This window comes from Myotis davidii, unplaced genomic scaffold (assembly GCF_000327345.1).
Source record: "Myotis davidii unplaced genomic scaffold, ASM32734v1 scaffold162, whole genome shotgun sequence".
In the NCBI taxonomy this organism is placed as follows: Eukaryota; Metazoa; Chordata; class Mammalia; order Chiroptera; family Vespertilionidae; genus Myotis; species Myotis davidii.
In genome coordinates, this window is record NW_006300036.1 from 3718219 (window position 1) to 3740484 (window position 22266).

General features: G+C 38.8%; 1 protein-coding gene across 1 annotated transcript in view; it reads right to left on the minus strand.

The window, feature by feature from the left end:
* TTLL7 (tubulin tyrosine ligase like 7) overlaps positions 1–22266 on the minus strand; it is a 146251-nt gene extending 123985 nt beyond the window's left edge. The window contains exon 1 of the mRNA XM_015572111.1: positions 22198–22266. The gene's annotated coding sequence lies outside the window, so the exon portion shown is untranslated. The remainder of the gene's footprint in view (positions 1–22197) is intronic.

The following is a 22266-nucleotide window of genomic DNA, read 5'->3' on the forward strand; positions in this document are numbered from 1 at the left end:
TAGGGGGGTAAGAGATCAACCAAAGGACTTGTATGCATGCATATAAGCATAACCAATGGACATAAGACACTGGGGAATAGGGGAGGCTAGGGGACTGTCTAGGGCGGGGGGAAAAAATGGACACATATGTAATACCCTTTGTAATAAAAAATAAAATTAAAAAAAAAAGCATACCAGCAGACTACTAAACATTTCTAATTAATTTAACAGAAAAATATTGACCTTGTTAATAAAAATAGTCTTGTCATCATGACATTAAACCTAACACATTTTGATGTCAAGTAATGATAATATGGAAGAAGTATTCATAGGTTAATACTCACTCTTTGTACTATCTGGAATATACATACTAGTCACAATCTACCCCAAGATATCAATACAATTCTGCTTAAATTAGAATTGCTATGTGTCTGCGGTATTTATCAAATTGATCTGTTACACCTGCTAGGTGAGTCATGGGGTAAGGTTTAAACTAGAATCTAAAATATTTTTAAAGTTTTTACTCTATATTCTTGAGGCTGTTCTATAAAAGCCAGATCCTCTGATTCACTAAAATAATTACATGGGTAACTGAGTTCCTAACGATAAAAGTAGCCATTTTCCTCTCTAGTAAACAGTGTTCTCCCTTTTTATCTCAGCCATTTAATTGTATTGTTTGACAGAATAATAACTTTAAAAAGCATAGCATTGCCCAAACGATGTGAAAAGTACTTAGCACAGTGCCCAAAATGTAGTAACCACCACAGGAGAATTAACCATATATTATTGTTGATACTATTTATCAAGGGAACCATACATGTATCAAATACTTGTCAAGTTCCACACATTGTGCTACAGGCTTCACAGTCAGGCATTTCAACATAGTCTGCACTAGAGGACCATTAAAATAATTTGCGCATCCCTATAAAATACCTAGGAATAAGTGTAACTAAGATATGAGAGACTTACACATTAAAAAATATTAGACATTGATGAAAGAAATGAAAGAAGACACAAGTAAATGGAAAAACATCCATGTTTATGGATTGGAATACTTAAAATTGTTAAACTATTCATACTACCCAAAATGATTTATATATTCAATGCACCTAACAAAACCCCAAAGGCACTGCCCAGCTGGTGTGGCTCAGTGGACTGAGTGTCATCCTATGCACCAAGAAGTCAACGGTTTGAATCCCAGTCTGGGTACATGCCCAGGTTGCAGGCTCACTCCACAGTAGGGGGCATGCAGGAGATAGCTAATGGATATTTCTATATCTCTCCCTCTCCCTTCCTCTCTCTCTAAAATATCAATAAAAACATATTTGAAAGAAATTCCAAAGGCATTTTTTACAAAAATAGAAAAAGCAATCCTAAAATTCATATGGAACTACAAAGGACTAAAAAAAGCCAAAACAATTTTGAGAAAGAATAAAGCTGAAGTAATCACACTTCGTGGTTTCAAAATATATTACTAATTTATTGTAATTAAAACAGTATAATTCTGGTGTAAGGATAGACATATGAACCAATGGAACAATAAGAGAGCCCAGAAATAAACCCATGTAAAAATGGTCAATAAGCAATAGGGAAAAGATAATCTCTTCAACAAATGCTGTCGGGAAATCTGGATATTTGCATGTAAAAGAATGAAATTGGACCCTTATCTTACACCACATGCAAAAACTCAAAAATGATTAAAGACTTAAACTTAAAATCTGAAACTGTAAAACTCCTAGAAGAAAACATAGGAGGAATATTCAATAACAGTGGTCTCAGCACCGATGTCTTAGATAGGACACCAAGAGCACAAAAAGCAAAAGTAACAAAAGCAAAGACAGACAAGTGAGACCGTGACAAACTAAAAAGCTTCTGCATAGCTAATGAAACAAGAGTAAAAAGACAACCTACAGAGTGGGAGAAAATATTTGCAAACCATATATCTAGCAAGGAGTTAATATCCAAATATATATAAGAACTCCTTCAACTCCATAGCAAAAAAAAAAAAATACAAACCAATTTAAAAATGGGGGGGGTGGGGAGACTTGAATAGACATTTCTCCCAAGGAGACAGGCAAATGTCCAAAAGGTATATGAAAAGGTGCTCAAAAATCACTATTTGTCAGAGAAACGCAAATCAAAGACACAATATAGCCTAAGAAACCTGAAACATCAATCAGAAAGAACAGATGCACCCCTATGTTCATAGCATTGTTATTTACAATAGCTAAGATCTGGAAACGGCCCAAGTGCCCATCAGTAGATGAATGGAAAAAAAAAAAAAGTGTGGCACATTTACACAATGGAACATGCAATTGTAAAAAACAAGAATCTATTCTATTACCTTTTGAGGCAGCATGGAGGGACCTAGAGATGATTATGCTAAGTGATATAAGCCAATAAGAGAAAGACAAATATCACATGATCTCACTTATATGTGGAATCTAATGAACACAATAAAATGATGAATAAAATAGAACCAGAGGCATGGAAACATGGAACAGACTGATGAATTTCAGAGGGAAGGGGGCCAGGGTTGGGGGGAGAGATTAACCAAATAACTTATATACATATAGGCATTGCCCATGAACACAGACAGTAGGATGGTGAAGGCCTGAGGCAAGGGCAGGAATGGGGGAGGGGGAAGGTAAGGAGGGGAAAGAGGGGTAAATCTGTAATACTTTCAACAATAAATATAAAAAAAACAAAAAACACAGTATCACATCACACTTGTGAGAATGGCTGAAACCAAAAGTTGACAAGTGTTATAAGAATGAGAAGAAACTGAAACCCTTGCACACTATTGGTGGGAATATAAAATGGTACAGCCACTGTGAAAAACAGTATGGAGGTTCCTGAAAAAATTTAAAACAAAACTACCACATGATCCAGCAATACCACTTCTGGATATTTTTCCAATACTAGAGGCCCGGTGCATGAAAATTCATGCACATGGGGGGTCCCTCAGCCCAGCCTGCACCTTCTCACAGTCTGGGACCCTCGGGGGATGTCCACCTGCTGGCTTAGGCCTGCTGCCTGAGAACAGATGATCTAAAAGAAATAATCATATCCTTGGGTAAGGATTTTTTTTAAGGGTAATGGTCGCATGAAAATTCACTGCTGGTGGGGTTGAGGAGGCTGAGGGACTCCTGCCAACCCTCCCCCCGCCCCCCGCCAGTGGGGCTGATGGGACTGGGGGACTCTGGTGGCAGGCATGCAGTGCGGCCGGACCTGGCAGGCCCGGCAGCACCGCATGCCTGCCTGGGTGCCACCATCTTTTGGCTGTGGGCACTGCCATCTTGTGAGGGCATGATGGTCAATTAGCATATTACCTCTTTATATAGGATAATTGAAATCAGGACTACAAAGAGATATTTGCACTCCCACGTACTTTGCAGCATTATTCACAATAATCAAGATGTATAAACAACCAAAATGTCCACTGATGGATGAGGAAACTGATGTGTACATGCAATGGAATACTATTCAGCTTTAAAAAGGGAAATCCTGCCATATGTAACAATATGGGTGAACCTGAAGGACATTATGATAAGTGAAATATGCTAGCCATAGAAGTAAAATATCTCATGACACCCTTTTTATAATGAAGCTAAAATAGTCAAACAAGTAAAAACAGAGAGGAATAGTTGTTGCCAGGGGCTGGAGTCAGGTAGATACAGAGAGTAGCTATTCAAGGAATATAAAGTTGCAAAAAAAATAAAATAAAAATACTGATGCCTGGGTCCCAGCCCCAAACATCCAATTTAATTGGTCTGAGAAGCAGCCTGAGTATAGAAATTTGTTAAGCTCCCCTATGCTTTAAATGTATAGTCAAGTTTGAGAGCCATCTTAAAACAGATGTGTTATTTCATTTAGTCCTAATAGATTGTTTTATTAATTCCATTTTACAGATAAGAAAGCTGCGATTCAGAGAGATTTAGCAACTTAGACGAGTCTACTCAACTCTCAAAACCTGTGTACTATACCGTGTTACCTTCTGAACTACAAATAGGCTAAAGCCACCAGTATGTTTATTACAGTCTCGGAGCACTGCTGAGATAGAGCAGTGTTAGTTCCTTTGCAAATATGCCCATTGCGTTTGAAAGGCGCCTCCCTATGAATCCTGAGCTCTAGTACAGGGTTTGTTTTTGTTTGTTTGTTTGTTTTATTTTTAAATACAGACCATAACCCATAGAGAGTAATTTAAACAATTTAGTACAACTCAATAAATGTTGGGGGTTTTTTTTTATTACAATAGAGAGGAAAACATAACAGTGCCAGACTGCATTGTATATAGTATAAAAGTGTTAATTATAAGTACTGAGTTTTGAAATTTATTTGTGTATGTGTGTGTGAAGTAAATCATATTAATCAACATGAATAGCAGCCAAATATGTTTGAAAGATATTCTAGCTAGAAATAAAAGCATGAGATTACAAAGACAATCCTGAAAATGTTATTCATTTTCTAATTTGCGTATATTTATTTGTGTTTGCCTCTGCTCCTGGGATGTTTTTCTTCTCTACCCACCATTCAAGCACAGCTTAGCTGTCCCCTCCTTCCTTCTGTCCCCAGGCAGAATTAACTGTCCTTCAATGCATCACCACTGTTACATCAACCACACTTACTGCATTTCTAAAGCACTTCTTTTAAAATTCTTCATGGGAAAGGACAGTGTCTCTCCGAGCAATGGAACAAGACAGAGCCTAACACACAGTGGAGCATAAGATTTTAATAGGTATAGCAGCTCTCCATTATTTTACTCATGAGACTTTGGTGATACAAATTATAAGTTAAGAATGAAACACATCTTCCATTTTTCTGAATAATCACAAATTACAACTAGAGTCACTTTAATATCTGGCTTATCCACAGCTAGTCTAGACGATACTCTTGCTCTGCCAAAGATTACATCAAAGAAGGAGGAAGACAAACTTTAAAAGTAGCTCTACTGGATAAGCTTACAATGTTTGTAACAGCCTACTCTCTTATCTATTTTAATATTAAATTGACTTTTGAAATTCCTGTTTCCATATTTGCTTTTAACTAAACATATTTATTGAACACTTACCAAATAAAATACACTAAATAAGTTGTTGTTTGTTTCCAGTTTATGAATGGTAATGGGGGGGAAAGCATTTCTACTAAAACATCCATAAAAAAAAAAAAGAAAGAAACAACCATTTACTCTCGCTTAATCTTAACTTCTTAACACCATCCAACTCTTTTTATCATCTAAGTTCATCTAAATAAGGCATTTTATCATAAGTTTCCAATTTCTTAACTTTATTGAAATATTGGGACTATTTGATTATTCAAAAAAGCCTTTTAAAAATATATATATATTATATATAGAGAGAGATATGTATGTAAACAAATATGTGGTTTTAATTTTACATACCTGATCAGACAAAAGTGCAATATTATCACAGTGATCTGACTAATTAAAAGGTTTAACACATTTCATTCACTGTATATATTAAGTACCAGCTGGTATGGAAACTATATAAATTTAAAATTCAAAGAAAGCAATTTTAAATTTTAATCAGAAATGAGAACTATAACTGGAAGTATTCCAGAGATCATGCTCCATAAAAAATCTATTTCAGGAATCCATGCCTTTGCCAGTCTTTCTGCAAAGTTAAGCTTTAATATTCCTACTTACAAACTTACAGTCTTAAATGTGAAAAAGGAAATCACGTACCATATTTTGCTTCAAGTTTTGGTTCAAATCAAATGACTTTATGATCTTGTAATTTGCGCAGCTTCACGTAACACTACGGGCCCAACCATTAGTCAACAGCCAACCGTGCTGGGGCAGACTGGCAGACAGCAGTGCTGATTCATCTCGGGAAAAAACAGGCTGCAGCATCCACAGTTCTGATGATGTCCAAAGAGGGTAAAGAACTGGTCATAAGCCAAGTATTTCCTCTCCAAGCACAGACAGCAGGACTGGACGTAGGCAAAGCTCAGTTTGCTGCATTTGGATTTCAATTTAAATGTGATTCTTTCAGGCCAGAAAAAGGGCCAATGGAGGATGGTACAAGTAACAGTTTGCAAAGCCTTACTTTCTGTGGTCCCAAAACCAGACAATTTAGGTCAGTTTGCAGCAATGTTTTCCTTATTCACTGAATTCCATTAATATTATTTATATGACTATTTCAATGATTCTATGCTAAATATTTAGTTTGTACTCTGAATATAACTCCCTCAGGTAGCCTATAACCAAACAATGAATTTCCTATTTTTTTCATTTTAGTCCATTTAATTTTATATAACATCTCTCTTACTGACCAAATACATAATTAAACTTCACAGAGTTAAAATAATAAACCATCATCTATTACTATTCATCATCTATTCATCTGAGGCAGCTACTTAAGTAGACCATCAGGATAAAAGTGCTACAGACACCAGTCAGAAAGGGAGATCAAATTACAACTGTGCCCAGGGGATTACATGAACCAGAAAAGCTTTTCTTTATCCTCTTCCCAGTCCATTGAGTGGGTTCCTCACAAACAAGAACCCACAAATTAGAGGACACAGCCTAATAAAGGGACTCTAAACCTAAACCCTACCCAAAACTCAAATGAGACAGATAAATTATCCTATATAATAAAAGGCTAGTATGCAAATAGACTGAACAGTGGAACAACCAAACAACCGAACAACCAAACAACCGGTCGCTATGATGTGCGCTGACCACCAGGGGGTGGGTGAGAAACATGGCGGGCATCGGCAGCAGGCGGCAGAGTGTGGAACATGGTGGGCATCAGCTGCGGCGGGATGGTGGAGCAGGTGAGTGGGGGCACCAGACCAAGGCGGGGTGCTGGTCACTGCCATTGGGGCAAGCCCCTGGTGGTTACTGAAAATTCTTTGCTCTCACACGCATGCCACGGTCCTGCCCAGTGCTCGCACCTGCTGCCAGCACCAGCGCCGGCTCCAATCGCTCAGCGCCATCAATGGGTGTGAGCAGAGGCTACCGGCCTGATCACCCCTCTGGGTTTCTCCACCTCCCACTGCTCCTGAGGGGCGATCAGGGCAGCAGCCACCACTCACAGCTGCTGACGATGCCGGCCACACTCACACCCGCTGCTGGCAACAGCCCCAATCACTCCGCGGCATCCGTGGGTGCGAACAGGCCAGCGCCGTCAGTGCATGGGAGCGATGGCAGGAGCAGGGCTGCCAGCAGACAGGGGTCTGGGGGCCACAGCGGGAGGGGCCAGGTGGGGCGTGGAGGATGGGCCGAGACCCGCTCCTGTAACCACCACAGCCTTGCAGCCACAATTCCTTTCAAGGTGCACAAATTTGTGCACTGGGCCCCTAGTAATCATATAAAGGAAAGAGGAAAGGAGAAAAGAAGGAAGGCAAGAAGGAAGGGAGGGAGGGAGAAAGGGAGGGAGGGTGGCATACTGAATACCTTACATATTATAGAGAAGAAATACTCTTGGCCAAAAATCAAACATTCACCTAGTTTTCCTATTGTAAACTTCTCATCTCAACCATGAAAGTAAGACTAATAAATTAGCAACAAAAATCTAATATTTACATATCTTTATAACTGATTTTTGTAACTCATTTTTAAAGAATCAGTTTAAGTAAAAATTATACCAGAAGGCATTCTAATAAAGCAAAATGTGTTTTGGTATTTAGAGAAGGAAATGTAAACATGAATTATAGTTATATTATTATTATTATTATTATTATAGCATTTAATACTATATATTAGTAATTATTGACTGATAATTATAATAATATATTATGTTTCCCTCTTTGCCTGGAAGATAGAAAACTCAGTATTAAATGTGGGACTAGTTCTAATAAACATAGGCAATTTCAGGAGGTAGGTGTTGTAAGCTAATGTCAATGTTTTCCCTATCTCACTTCATCTTCTTTTCTCACTGATATAATCTGATTCTTTTCCATCTCAACTTGCATGTTCATACCATTACAAACTACTAAGTGCTGAGGAAAAGTAAAAGAAAAGCCACTTACAATAATCAAAATAAAAGGACTAATTCAAGTATTTCTTGAACGCTCTTAGAGTCAAACCTTAATAAAACATTCTAAATTACTTCATCCTTGCATAAGTCACCACTGAGTTAATATTGTCATTCTTTTTATTATAATTTATAAACTTCAAATATAGTTGTATGTCCATATATGGCATTTTTTCGAATGGGAATAATTTGAGGGAATTTACCTGGTGAAGATTACATTGTGAAGTTCTATTGGTATATTTACCATACGTATTCTAGGACAGAAAGAACATATCAGTGAGCCAACACAGAGGAAAAGCTTCTTTTGTGAAATGAAAGTATTGGTGGAAAAAGGAAAGGAGCACATGGAACAACTTAGTTAAACCAATGTCAAGTGTGAGATGCACATGCCCTTGCCTTTGACGTCACTTTTCTCCTTGCCGTGGTTGTCTTAGTAGTGATTCTCAACTTTTTGGTGTTGGAACTCTTTGTGATCTTTAAATTTTGTTGAGTTTTGGCTTTTTGGGTTATACCTATCAATATTTACCCTATTAGAATCTAAAACTGATAAATGTTTAAGATCCTTATTGGTTCATTTTAAAATAAAAATAATAGCTCTAGCTGGTTTGGCTCAGTGGATAGAGCATCAGCCTGAGGACTAAAGGGTCCCAGGTAGGTTCCAGTCAAGGGCACATACCCGGGTTGTGGGCTCTATCCTCAGTGAGGAGCATGCAGGTGGCAGCTGATCCATGATTCTTTCTGGTCATTGATGTTTCTATCTCTCTCTCTCTCCCTCTCCCTTCCTCTCTGAAATCAATAAAAATATACTTTAAAAAATTAAAAATAATAAAAACATTATGTTAACAAAAACATACTTTATTAAAAATAACTATATTTTTTTTAAAAAAAGGAATGAGTGGTATTGTTTTGTGCTTTATCAAATTTCTTTAATACCTTGCCTTAGAAAGGTTCTCAGATTTGCTTCTGCATTCATTCTGATAAATTATTTTGACTGAAGTATATTTTTAAAATTTGGCCTCACAGAGATATGTAGTTATAAAAAATGAATATTTTGATAGCCTTCTCAAGTAATTATAGATATTTGAATGGGATACAATACCAACACTCAACAATGACAGTTTCTCAGAACCACATGATGCCAGTAGTACTCTAACAACCAAAACCAAATGTAAAAACATAACAAAAAGGATACTAAAAACCAGTATCTCTCATGAAGGTAAATGCAAAAAATCTTTAGCAAATTAAATGCAACAATGTATGTTGCATACATACACACACTAGAGGCCCAGTGCATGAAATTCGTGCACTCAGGGGGTCCCTCAGCCCGGTCTCACAGTTCGGGAGCCCTTGGGGGATGTCAGTGGGACATCCTTAGTGCTGCCACGGAGGCAGGAGAGGCTCCCGCCACCACCACTGCGCTCGTCAGCCGTGAGTCCAGCTTCTGGCTGAGCGGTGCTGCCCCTGTGGGAGCACACTGACCACCAGGGGGCAGCTTCTGTGTTGAACATCTGCCCCCTGGTGGTCAGTGTGCGTCATAGCAACTGGTCATTCCACTGTTTGATGAATTTGCATATTAGCCTTTTATTATATAGGGTGATCAGATGGAATTTATTCCATGTGTGCAAGGCTGATTCCCTATTAAAAAATGTATCAATGCACAATGTGCTAATAAAAAATCACCTAACCATATCAACTAATGCATAAAAAGCATTTAATGTAATCTGCCATCCATTCAAGATAAAAAGTATCAGTACAGTAGGAAGAGAGGGAAAACCTCATCAACCTAACAAAGAATATCTATAAAAAACCTACAGCTAGCATCATACTTAACAGTAAAACACAGAATAATTTTCTTCTTCTAAGACTGTAAACAAGGCAAGGATGTCCACTCTCACCATTCTGGTTTGGCACAATACTATAAGTTCTAGCTATTGCTATAAGGCAAGAAAAATTAAAGACAATTTTCAGATGACATCATTGTCTGTGTTTTTTAGAAAAGCTAAAAGTATCTATAATCTTTGATTCAAAATGTGAGTTCGGTAAGGTTTCAGGATACAACATCAACACACAAAAACTAATTGTACTTCTATATAATGATAACAAAGAAATGGAAACATAAAATTAAAATGCAATATCATTTACAGTTGCTCAAAAGAAAATGAAATATAAGATACCTATAGTGAAAATTATAAAAATGATGATAAAAGTAATCAAGGAAGACCTAAATACCTGGAGAAATATACCATCTTCACAGATTGGAAGAATCAACATAGTAAAGAAGTTAAGTCTCTCTAAATTGATATGTAGGTTTAAGACAATCCCTATTAACACAAAGTTAAATTATAGTAACAAAATTCTACAGTGAAAAGTTTAAAAAATAGGCCTTCCCCCCAAAAAATAAGTCAATCAAAATTAAGTTGAATTTGTTAAAGTAATTACACCATCCTATATAATAAAGAGATTATATGCTAATTAGACTGAACAGAAGGACGGCCATCTGGACGACCTTCCGGATGAAGCCGGGGCTGCAAGGGCTAAGGCAGCTGGGGCTGCAAGGGCAAGACCGTGGTAGCCGCAGTTACGAGGGCTGAGCCCCTTGCATGAATTTCGTGCATCAGGCCTCTAGTTCTATATAATTACACTAGTGTCCTGGTGCACAGATTTGTACACATTGAAAGGAAATTAGAAGAAATATTTTAATATCATTACTCACCCTTTCTCTATAATAGAAGTGTCAACCAACTTCACAATCGATAATGACAGATCGAAACACATGCATGTGATTGGTGGCAGCAAGAGCTTTATATGTATCATGCATGTGCGAGTCAACTTAGCCTTTTATATCCATAATAATAAAAGGATAATATGCTAATTAGACCAGACAGCTGACATCCTTCCGAACGTCCTTCCAAACAAAGCTGCAGCACAGCACCTGCAAGGGCTGAGGGCAGGCAGCCGTGGTGGCCGGCAGCAGCAGCAGTGGCAGGGTGATGGGGGCGGATCCTTCCCCTGATTGGCCCGGTTGCCTCCCACAGAGGGGGGCCACACTGTGGCTTAGGGAAGCGGGCCTAAGCCGTCAGTAGGACATCTCCTGAGGGCTCCCAGACTGTGAGAGGAGGCAGGCTGGGCTGAGGGATCCCCACCTCCAGTGCATTAATTTTCCTGCACTGGGCCTCTAGTATACATATAAACTTGCTTAATTAGACCTACTTTCTGATTTAGCTAAACTTTTTCCAGCCCAGTGAAGCACCCCAACTTCTCTTTCAGGTAATTGTCAGCAACACAGTAGTAAATGCAGTGTTTGATTATATTCTGCACAGTGAGAAAACCTGGTCATTTTCAAGTTCCAGCATTTTTCTTTTCAGTCGGGTCAAGTTTCTAAATTTTCTAAATCTCCATTTTCTGGCTAATGAAAAGAAAATCAGATTCTATCTAGTCTCCTATCTACCTACTCCAGGGCTTCTGTGAGGATCAAATGAGATAAAGGCACAGGAAAATGCTTCACAAACATTTGGTTAAACTATAAAATGTTTGCACCTGGCTGCAAAGCAAGTCGGTTCCTGGGCTGAAGAAACTCCAAAGAGGCTAGTCTATAGAGAGAAAGCTGGGTGTTGCTATGTGACATCTTTACCCGGTGCCCACAGTGACCGTTTCTGGGCTGGACTGGGCTGAGGGCTGCATTTTGCGCCATGTGGTCTTGGCAGCATTGGCTGAGATTTGGTGGGTGTCACCCCAAGATGGTGGCAAGTCCTGTGTCCCACTTGGGGGAAGCCGAGTGTTGATTTGTCGGTGCCAGGTCCGCGGTGCTGTTTATTTTTAAATGGCCAGTGCGCATCATGGCAGCTCCTGAGTTGAGCATCTGCCCCTGGTGATCAGTGGGCGTCATAGTGACCAGTAGGACATTGGCTGTGATATGGTGGGTTGTCACTCCAGAGTGGTGGCAGGGCCTGTGTCCCATTTGGGCGAAGCTGAGTGTTGCTTTGTGGGCACCAGGTCGGTGGTGCCGTTTATTGTTAAATGGCCTGTCACTAGGGAGAGAAAGCTGGGCATTGCTACGTGACATCATTACCTGGTGCCCACAGCTACCATTTCCAGTCTGGGCTGGCCTGTGGGCCACATTTTGCACCATGGGGTCTTAGCAGCGTCAGCCGTGCTTTGGTCGGCTATCGCTCTGGGGTGGTGGCAGGGCCTGTGTCCCACTTGGGGGAAGCCAAGTGTTGATTTGTCGGTGCCAGGTCCGCGGTGCTGTTTATTTTTAAATGGCCAGTGCGCATCATGGCAGCTCCTGAGTTGAGCATCTGCCCCTGGTGATCAGTGGGCGTCATAGTGACCAGTAGGACAGATGGAAACTTAGCCTTTTATATATATAGATAGTCTCTAAAATAATCTTGTGGACTTAAAAGAATAAAAAGAAAAAGAATGAACACAACTTGAAACAATTCTGTGAATATACTTATTAGCTGCTAAAAAATAATGCTACATATGCAACAAACGCAAAAATAGACAAATGGGAAAACAAAATTTTTTGTATGTCAGAGGACACAATAGAATGAAAAGGCAATGTATGGAATGGAAGAAAATCATATATCTGATAAGGGGTTAATATCCAGAATATATAAAAAATGCCAACAATTCAACAACAACAAAAAAATCACATAACCAGATGAAAAAATGGGCAAAAAACTTGAATAGACATTTCTCCAAAGATGATATACAAACAGCCAATAGGCACTTGAAAAGATGCTCAGCATTAGCAATCATCAGAGAAATACACATCAAAACCACAATGAGATATCACCTCACATCTATCAGAATGGCAACTATCAATCAACCAATAATCAATAAGTGATGGTGAGGCCAAAGAAATTGGAACCCTTGAGTATTGTTGGTGAAATGGTAAAACGGTACATACAATCACTATGGAAAACAGTATGGAGGTTTCCCAAATAATTGAAAATACAAATACAACTACCATAGCATCCAATAACCCCACTTTGGAGTCTATATATCCAAAAGATTAGAAAGCAGGGTCTCAGAGAGATATTTGCACACCTATGTTCAGGGTGCACTATTCTCAGTAGCAAAGAGGTGGAAGCAACCCAAATGTATAAGCAGATGAACAGAAAAACAAAATATGGTATATACACACAATAGAATATTATTTAGCTTTAAAAAGGAAGGAAATCATGTTATATGCTATAACATAGATGAACCATTAGGACATTAAGTGAAATGAAATAAACAAGGCACACACTAGCTGATTTGGCTCAGTGGATAGAGCGTCGGCCTGTGGACTGAAGGGTCCTGGGTTCAATTCCAGTCAAGGGCACATGCCTGGGTTGTAGGCTTGATCCTCAGTGGGGGGTGTTCAGAAAGCAGCTGATCAATGATTCTCTCTCATCATTGATGTTTCTATCTTTCTCTCCCTCTTCCTTTCTCTCTCAAATAAATAAAAATATAATTTTTTAAAAAAGTGGTCACAAAGACAAATACTATATCATTCTACTTATATGAGCTATCTAAAGTAATCAAATTAATAGAAACAGAAAGCAGAATGGTCATGCCAGGGACTCGAGGGTTGGGGAAGGGAGTTGTTGTTTAACAGATAAAAAGCTTCAGATTTGCAAAATCTGGAAGTTCTACAGGCCTGTTTCACAACAATGTGAATATATTTAATATTACGCTTAAAAATGGTTAACATTATAAATTTCATGTTATATTTCTTTATGGCAATAAAAAATTATATATTAAAAATGTTACAAAATATTAACTGGAAGGAAAAGTTGCATTTGTGCAATGCCTACAAAATGCCAGAAATTACCCAAATAATTAAATAAGTCACATTTCTATATAACTTTGAAAGAAAAAGTCACTATGTTTTTCTTCCATAAGGCATGATAATCATTTTCATATTACCAGAATATATAGTTATATCAAGGACAGAAAAATTCCTGAACTATTATTAGGTAATTTTACTTGGGAATCTAAATCTCTAGATTCATAGATATTTCTGAGTGTATGTGATTAATTTTGTTCCTAATGGAAGCTATAGTTTAGGAAATTCACTCCATGCTATATTTATTATTCTGGTTCCTTATGAATTGTAAAAACAAAATTCACAATTACACTCTCAAGCACATTATGGAAGTAAATATGCCATATTACATCTAATGAAGAACAGATTTAATTTTTAATTCTTAGTCAAGGATGAAAAGAGCTCTTGACATATGTATCCAAGATAAATTTTTAAAAAGAGAAAATGCCTCCTATTCCAAAATGACAAACCTCTTAACATATGCAGCAGCAAATCTTTTTACTACCAAAAATGCTTATTTGGCACTGATTTTTGACAAGTGGAAAAAAAGCTTTTCCACATACATATAGTCTGCTTGAGTTTCAGAAGCACTGACCCCTCCTTTCAAAAATTTCCTTAATATTTAAAGAGTCTACTTTCCTTTCATTTTTTGCAGAAAAGTACTAGAAATACCTCATTTCAATTTTCCAAAAATAATGAGTTGAAATGTTTTTGTGGACCAAGAGGAAGCAGATGTGAACTAAAAGTAGGTGTCAGAGGTTAGGAAAAATTATTCAATAAATTCGAGAAGTTATTTTTCTCTCAAATTCCCTTAAAGAAATAAAACCTTCAAAACTATCCAACAAACTAATAAAGATTATCCTCTTGTTTACATATAATAATAAATACTAGCTTCAAGTATCAAAATTAGTTTCTAAAAGGGGCAGCTGTAGACCAGTTTCTAACCCTACTGCAATTCTTCAGGTGAATCTTGCCTGTTTTCTTTTTTCCCCTCTCACCTACACCTTCATTTTTTCACACTGCTAAAATGGAGGATAGAAATCATATCTGCCAATCTTTAGGATTCTAGATTAAGAGATGCTAAGTAATTAAATATTATAATCTTGGATGTCACCAAACCTAAAGCTAAATGAAAATGCCCCATCTGGTTTCATGTACAGTAAGCTGATTATGGAAAGTTTTCAATTCCTATCTTTCTCCTCCACAGAGTAGCTAGCACATATGTGTTGGGTAACTGCAGACTGACTAATTCTAAATATAAATTGAGACGTGTCCTACAATTATTGTCCTGGTTTTTTTAGCAATCATTATGAATGTCACACATCCTTACACATTTTATTTATTAAGGACCTTGAAGAAATAGATTTTAAATAGTGATGATAAAATTACATATGAAAATTTTCCCAATTCTAAAGAAAGATTGTACTACCTTAAATGAGTGGTATACCTAAGCAGCTCTAAAAATCTAAGCCAACAGAGAACGTTGAGATAGTTTTGAAGCTGCTGCCTGAATTACTGCTGATCCGTCTTCCAAATCTACAAATGCTCAATTTACTTTAAAAAAGAAATCTATTTGACTGCAAATACACTAATGGAGGAGAGTGGAGAATTTTTATAAAAACAAGTAATCATCATCTTGTTGATTAGTTGTGGCATCAGTTCAGACTTTCAAAAATAGAGAAATGTTCAAAATAATCCTTGGTCAAAAAAAAGGGTTCCATTTAACACAGATAAGCAGGGGAACAAAAATAAGAAATCTGAAAGCTTGCGTGCCACAACCAGTTTAGAAAAATAAAAAAAAAAAAAAATGTGGGTAATTCGGCATACCCAGTGGACCGAGGATAGCATCCACCTGAAAAGGAAGGAGTTCGCAGAAACCTTTAGGGAAGCCCTGAAAGAGACCCAGTGACCACATGACCACCTAAGCTTTCAAATGAGTCAAAGAAACACAGGCTAACCACATGCTTGCAAATAAAAAATGAAAAAAAAAAAGAGAAAATATATTATCACATTCTCAGAGGCTAAACAATCCCAACACCTTGGCTTTGCCAACTGTTTTATGTGCTATATGAGCATGTTAGCAAAGAAATGTCAGATGGGAAGTAGGAAATAAGGGGTGGTGGAGAATGAATAGGCAAGCCTATTTAAATTTAAGTTTTTAACTTTCACTCAACCCTGGGAAAACTGTTGTCGAAGCCCAGTTCAACTCTGACAGATAATGCCTGAAAGGAATAAAAATATTTACCAACTTCTACAAGCTTAAGCAAACTCTTTTAAATAATAGCCCCAACTAAGTCCAGGACAAATTCTGCCCAAAATACTCTACTTACCTCAATATCCTTCTTCTACCAGAAATCACCTGAAAGGGGATCTCTTTTTGGGTTTATACTGTGATGCTTGTTTTCACTGCTCCCTTTAAGCTTTCCCAGGACTGATAGAATATTATAAGAACCTGCCTCTCTGCTCCCTTCTTATGTCCTCAAGACACATTCATATCCCCTGGCTCCTCTTCTACCTAGCCTCACAGTTAATGGCCTCAGGGAGGGTGGGGGTAGGACCAGGAGGAAGCTCAGGTGGACTGCGGTTCTTTTTTTTTTTTTTAATATATCTTTATTGATTTCAGAGAGGAAGGAAGAGGGGGAAAGAGATAGAAACACCAATGATGAGAGAACCATTGATTGGCTGCCACTTGCAGGTCCCCTACTGGGGATCGAGCCAGCCACCTGCACACATGTCCTGACCAGGAATCGAACCTCGACTTCCTGGTTCATAGGTCAACACTCAACCACTGAGCCACTGGCCTGCTGTTCTTAGAGGCCATCTCTGGCAATGTGCATGGGGAAGGGGCAGGGCCAGGGGTGGGAGTTGGGGGTGTCTTCATTGTCCACCACACTCTTGTACCTTGTTACCAGGGCTTCAGCTGATAACTGGGAAATCTGGAACTCCTGCCCTCACCTGTGTACATTCCCCAAATCAGAGTGCAAGAGTGAATGCATAGGCTTTGCATTGGCAGGTCACTAAAGCTAGAGACCTGGGAATCTGAGACAGAAGAAGAATGCAACAAGCTGAAGTTTTAAAGAGATAGATACTTCAGGAAGGGGGCATTAAAGTCCACAAATACAACAATCGGACCAGAAAATAGTCTATCACATATGACCCTTCTCTAGCTATAACCTCTTGGACACTCTCACCAAATCTGTCCTCCAACTTTATTTACATCTTTTTCCCCCAGTGTCCCCAGCTGCCTGCCTTTTTCCAAGTCCCCAGGAGTTGTGGCCTGAAAGCGTGTAATCTGAGGAGCCATTGAGAAGATTGCGAGTTATTATGGATATGCAAATACCCTACACTTAATATGCAAATATTCCAAAGAGAACATACAGAATCCAGTAGAGTTTCAAAACCTGAATAAACATCATAAGAAAAAAAAATTATTTTGCAACTATGTGTGGTGATAAATGTTAACTAGACTTATTGTGGTGATCATTTCACAATGTATACAAATATCAAATAATTATTTTATACGCCTGACTCAGACAGCAAATCATAACAGACTAGATATATTAGAATTTAGCTTTAAATGAAAATTACTAAATGTGCCCTTTTAAGAGCCAGAGCTGCACTGGAATGTAGTCATGTCCTAGGGCCTATAGTCTGCCTTTATAGCAAGTTTTTAGAAGGCATACTCTCTTAAGATAAGAGAAGAATGTAGCCTGTTAAGCATGAAATAGCTCTGGATTTTTTTTCTTTCTGCTCTTAAAACGATGTCACTAACTTGCAATCCCAAGATGTGTCACAGACTTTCTTTCTGTTAGAAACTGTCTAGCCATAGCCAGGTAGACCTGGATAGGATGCCACCAAGTGCTGAATAAATCAGATTGTGGAAGCTTTAATAAGAATTGACCAATCAACAAAGCTCTCAACCCTGGACCCATTCCTCATGATCACTTGATCACTCATGAATTTGAGGACTAGCTTCCTGTTCTCCTGGGTGGCAACATTCATAATAAAACTAGAGGCCTGGTGCATGGCTTCGTCCAGAGCATGTCCAGCCCAACTCACCCAGTCCCAATCGGCCGGACCTCAACAGCAAGCTAACCTACCGGTCAGAACATCTGCCCCCTAGTGGCCAGTGAGCATCATAGCAACTGGTAGAACGAACAGTTGGACACTCAGCATATTGGGCTTTTATTATATAGGATAGTCACTCTTTCTCCAGGACAAAGCCCAGTGTCAGTTCTCATTGACCTACTGTGCAACAGGTGGCTACAGACATCCTTTTGACTCACTCAGTTTCACACCTTAAACTACCATAATGTTATATGTCCATTATATCTCAATTTTTAAAGAGGCAAATTAAGAAGTCAGACTTTTTTTTTATTTCTGAGACTTTATCTTAAGAACTATTTAGAAAATACAGAACTTAACAAAGGTGCTCATCACAATGTCATTTATTACTATCAATAATATACTAGTAGTGACCATGAGGAAAGATTAGAAAATTATGGTACATCGACCTCATGGAAAATAATGTAAGCATTTTAAATGTTCACTGTCCAATTAAAATTATGCATGGAACGCACATCAAATATTAAACAGTGGTTGTCTTTAGTTAGTAAGATTATAGTGATCTTTTTCCTACATATATTCTTAAAATGTCCAAATTGTCCATAATTCTATAATAGAGAGGGGAAGCTTTTCAAAAGGCAAACTTCCTTGGAAAAGTTTTACTTGCACAAAAAACTTTTTCTTGGTTTAATTGAAAACTAATCCTTTTACTATCAGTTTCCAGGAAATATACCATTTTCTGGAAGGACACCTGGAGCAAGGAATATGGAAAATGTGAGCAAGACCAGTCAAAGATAAATGTGGCCTGCTTAGAAACATACACTAGTTCCCTATGACGACCAGATAAGGAGCAGATTTCACTGTCTGATATTCAAGGTTCTTCATAACTCATCAGTGTGTCTAAACCAGGGGTTCTCAACCTGTGGGTCGTGATCCCTTTGGGGGTCCAACGACCCTTTCACAGGGGTCGCCTAAGACCATCGGAAAACACCTATATAATTACATATTGTTTTTGTGATTAATCGCAATGCTTTAATTATGTTCAATTTGTAACAATGAAAATACATCCTGCATATCAGATATTTACATTATGATTCATAACAGTAGCAAAATGACAGTTATGAAGTAGCCACAAAAATAATTTTATGGTTGGGGGTCGCGGCATTAGGAAGGTTGAGAACCACTGGTCTAAACAGTATATGTGCACTTCTCAGCTGAACCTCTTCTCCGGCTTTTTCTTTGACTATCAAAATCCTTCCCATCTCTCAGTTACTTAATTCACTTCCACCCATGGAGACTTCTGTGAACCTCTGATGACCCCAGCCTCTACTATTTCTCCTTCTTCTTAAGGTGTAGATATAGCACTTGTCTGTTGACCACCTTTTTTCTAGTATGAAGGCAATTCTAATTATTTTGTTGAGCAGTTCTAAAGCCAAGTGGTATTAAATACACACTCTCAGTAATGGTATATAAATAAAATGTGTTGCTTCCATTTTAAAGGATCCTGCTGACCTTCCACCACTAGGACATACACCTTCCTTTAAAAAAAGAAATAGCAGTGGCACTTATTTTTGCTTACTCATTCATACCAATTCTGCTGTCCCTCTTCGGATTAACCAGATTGGACTACAAGATGTTTCACACCAAAGTTCAGGACACAGTTTACATCCATGTAAAGAACTAAAAGAAATGACCTCCTAGAAATCAAACTTAAGACTCATCACAAGACCCTACTTCTCTTATAGTCTTGTGTGAACAACAAATGTAAATTCACGACTCCATTTTATGGCCTTATTTAGGCAGTGGGCTTTAGTCTGTCAATATTCCCCATTAAGTTAAAAAAGAATTCTCCAATACAAATGGTTCGATACTTTAGAAACGATGAGCTAAGATGACTATGTTCCTCACTGCCATTAAATGCTATTCCAGCACTTAGAGATAATGAGCATTTGTGCTATAGCAACCTGCCTCCTGAGACATTAACAAGAGTTGCATATATTAAGAGAAAATACATAAATCATAAATGAAAGCAAGTCAAATAACCAAGCAAGGGACACAGAAAAACCTAGCCACCATTATTTTTGTAGAAGGAGCGCACAAGGTCCATATAATTGTTGACTCTGAAGGACAGGGCAAAAACAAATGAATTCCACGATATAGAACTACATTTTGCTACAACACGTTTTTTTTGTAAAAGTCAATGCTTGTTCAGATTCCACCATTTATGATCTTGACTCTTCTCTATATTTCAGTTTCTTAGTCTATAAAATGGAATTATCATGTTATACCAAATCACAGAACGGTAATGAATCAAAGAACATTATTAGTCTGGGTTTATCTGTCACCTTATAATGATGTAACACACCACACAAAAACAATTCAGTCACACACCCTAAGAACTGGATAACTGTTCTTACTGCAAATGTTTTCCTAAAGTTTAAAAAGGAAAACGATACTCAGTTGTTGTTTTTTACTTTCCTGATTGATTTCTCCAACACTTGAGTGTCCACCATATATATCACATATTACCTTTTGACATTGGCGGAAGCCGGTCCATCCTTGCTGCTTGACACAGTCGCTGCAGGAAAGAAACATCTGCACAGCATATGTTTCAAGGGACCTGGCGTATATAGCATACTGTTCTTAATATGTTTGCTCCCCTTAGCGCTGTGTGTTTTAACCAAGGTCACCTCTCCGAGAAAGGTTGTTTCCCCAGGTAGGAATTTTTCCCTGAAGTCAGGGAGGGGATGAAACTCCTTAACTAAGTGCCAAGCGGGTAGTTAATCACTTTAACTACAAACAATAACACTTAAACTACATAATCTTTACTCCCTGGAATGGAGATAAGAAACGCCCTAACCTTTGTACTAGAAATTGACAGGATTAAAATCAACTGGTATAAAAACAGATGTAACAAGACAATAAACGGCAGAACTTCTCTGGAGATCCAGACCAGAACTTGGCTGGAGATCCTGGCTAGGCTGCTGATCAACTGAACGCTGTCTCTGTGTCATTCCTTCTTCGCCGACTCCATCTACACCTTTGGGAACCCCTGGACCTGCTGGGGTTGGACCCCGGCATGACATATGCTCCCCAAGAAAATAGGGGTTTTCCCCACATAGTTCAAAGCATAGCTTACTTTCATATAAAACAGGGGTGGGGAACATCCAGCCCATAGGCCGTATAAGGCCCGAGAAATCATTTTTCTGGCCCTGCCAAGGCATTAGGAGTGAGTTAATTAAATGTTTGACCAGATATAGCAGGCTAACTTTTAAATTGATAATTTTGTATGGCCGGAGAATGACGTTATAAATATCCAAATGGCCCTTGGCAGATAAAAAGGTTCCCCACCCCATATAAAAGAACAATCATTCCACCTACAGGACGTTTACAGGTTGTTGTTGGTATTGTTTGAGATCACTCCTATGAAAATTAATTCTGTTTAATAGACCATACAGTATAGGTACACTTGGATAAACAACTTCTTAATACAGTGAAAGGTACATGGGCTTTAGAATCATAAAGATTTGTATTCAAATTCCTGTTCTGTGACCTTGAGCACATAATCTAACTTTCCTGCTCCTCACTTTCCACATTTGGTTCTGGGTTGTTGTGATGATTTAATGAGACTATATATATATATATCTTATACATAATATATATCATATATATATATATATGCATAGACTCTGAAAGTATTATTTCCTGCTTTAAATTTGTTCTTCCTATGATGCCAGGACCAATCAAACCACCCTGAATACAAGACAACTTAGATACAGCGACAATTTAGATATTAGGTACAGCATCTTTCTCACACATTAGCGGGGCGGGGGGGGGGGGGGGGTGGGTGGGAAAACAAGGGGGAATGAAGTGGATGATGGCATGAAATAGACATCCAATGGGGCAAGAAGCAGAGAAACAGGTCTTCACAATAGCCCTAGACTTCACTCGCTTGTGTGAAAAAGACACTAACCTGACACACTTTGAAGTCTGCAGGGCAAACGCACGGAGGTTTGTGCCAGGGTGTGGGGAAAGGATGGAATTTCAGAACAAGCCAGCCGGAGCCTCCTGGTTCACCCCACCCGACCCTGCCCGCCCGGTCTTTCAACTGGAGCCTAGAAACAGCAATTGACCTCCACCCCATCGTCCCCCATTATGCCCGAACCTCTGGGCACCAATGGTGCTGAATCATTAGCACCCGCAGCAGCAGCGCCCTGTTCTGCGGCTCCCGCGAGGGACAGGGTCCCCAGAGCAGTGCCCTCCCCGGGTGGGGACCGAGACCTCCGGGTCCAGGGTACGTGGAAGGGGTCGGGGAGGATCGGGACACCAGGTACTCACCAGGGTGCGGAAAGCCCAGCCCAGGTCCTCGCCTCCCCCCCGGCAGGCGGTCCCTCTGCGGTCCCGGTT